The sequence below is a fragment of the Apteryx mantelli genome, chromosome 1 (assembly GCF_036417845.1).
Source record: "Apteryx mantelli isolate bAptMan1 chromosome 1, bAptMan1.hap1, whole genome shotgun sequence".
NCBI classification, from domain to species: Eukaryota; Metazoa; Chordata; class Aves; order Apterygiformes; family Apterygidae; genus Apteryx; species Apteryx mantelli.
In genome coordinates, this window is record NC_089978.1 from 32,419,691 (window position 1) to 32,421,584 (window position 1,894).

Genomic DNA, 1,894 nt, shown 5'->3' on the forward strand with positions numbered 1-1,894 from the left:
CTGTATACCGCATTAAGCAGTAATTCCTTTTATTCAGCAGTATTTGCCTCTAGATATCACTGCTTTGCTTGGTTGAATTATTTAGGGCTTTCTGAACCTTCCAGCCTGTCATAGCTTTTCCAAGATCCATCTAAGATTTCATATTCCTTTCCCCCCTAAAAAGCTGATGGGGGAGGGTTGTTTTTTGTTATCGTTGGCTTTTTAAAAGTGGAAAATAGAAAGAAAAAGAACAGAAACTACTAATTAGTATTCACTAGATTATAGAGGGCCTTCTGCCCCATAGAGGGCATTTTTTAGCTGTTTCAGCCCATTGTAAAGCCAAGAACAAAAGGAACAGCATAAACTGACTGCAATTATCGTGAGGTGTTTAAGGGCTTATTACCCACACTGATAACTAATGACAAGAAACTTAATCCCCACATGAAGAAAACCTCAACTGGGGGCTCATGCTCTAGTTCTTGTTAATGTAACTGGCTTTCTGTATATTATAAATAAGCAGCTCTTTTTTATATTACAGTACTAAATAGGATCGAAGTCCTGTTTACAGAGCCTCACCTCCTTACCATTTCCTAGCAATGTCAGGAAAGGCAGTTAGTCTGAACAGCCGATTTCCCTGTGAATCCACACACATGAGCAGAATAAATGTGGTGTATATACATTGTTGTATCTCTGGCAAAAGGGAAACCACTGGTGTACATTTGGGTGGTGTGTATTAGATTGTGATTCCCTTTCTGGCTCTTTTAGAGCCTCCCATGGAGGCTCTGACTACACTTTTCCACATATCTTCTCATTTACGCCTTTGCTTTCTGTGGCTCTGCAAGCTGCACGATGTATTCAGCAGCCTCTTCCTCTGCCAGCTAAAATGGTCACTCAACAGTCCAGTAAGCAAGAGCTTGGCAGGGAAAATCTCTTTTACCCTGGGCCTACTCCTGTGCCTTTTTTTGCCTCATATTCCAGGGCAAAACTTCTTCAGCCTCACTGACTCCTTCTCATAGCAACCCATCTGCATTTAATTCCTTGGGTGCTGAAATTGATTTTCCTCTTTTTTCCTCTTCAAACAGCTTTCTCCTAAATTGCCTACCCCCAAAGATAGGTTGATGCCTCCAGTGGGCTCTGCCCTACTGCTCTGTATTTCAGATCAGTTGGCCCCCCGCTCACTGCAAAGACTGCAGGCCCCAGCTGCCTCATGACCCTGTGCATAGGCAGGATAGTAAGTAAATTTTAAGGAAAAGCGGAAGCCATTTCCTGCTAACAGCTTCTCGTAACAAAACAGCTCTCTTGGGATGGCTGGTCTCCAATCTTCCTTTTCCTGGATCCTCCCCCACAGCTCTGTCTCCCACTTGAGCTGCAGGTATAAATACAAGCGAGTGCTCTAAAGAGAAAAGATTATGTCAATGCTAAGTTCGAAGAGGTCCTTTAAAAATGGTTAAGACCATTTTTAAGTGGGAGAGGAGTCTACACGCGCCAGTGCCAGACCACTAACACTAGTTACTAGCCGGTTTTAGACTCGACAGGCACTACCCTGACACATAACTAGGGCGGATCCCGCCGCCGGCCGCAGGGCTTGAGGCCGACCAGCCGCTCCCCGCCGCAGGAGCTCCGCGGCAGCCAGCCGCCCTCGACGCCCTCCCGCCGCACGACTCGGCAGCAGTTGGGAGGGGGCGGAGCGGCCCGAGGCGCCGCGCGCCGGGAGGGGGGGAAGGGGGGGAGGCCACGTGGTCCCGCGTCCCGCCCGCCTCCAATAGGCGGCGAGGAAGGGGCGGGAGCGCTACCTGCCGTTGGCCACGAGAAGGCGCGCGCGGACGGTGGAGCGCTGGGTGGGGGGGAGGGTGGGCTCGGCGTCACGTGACTAGACCCCTCCTTCCTCCCCCCCCCCCCGCGACCGGCCCGTCGC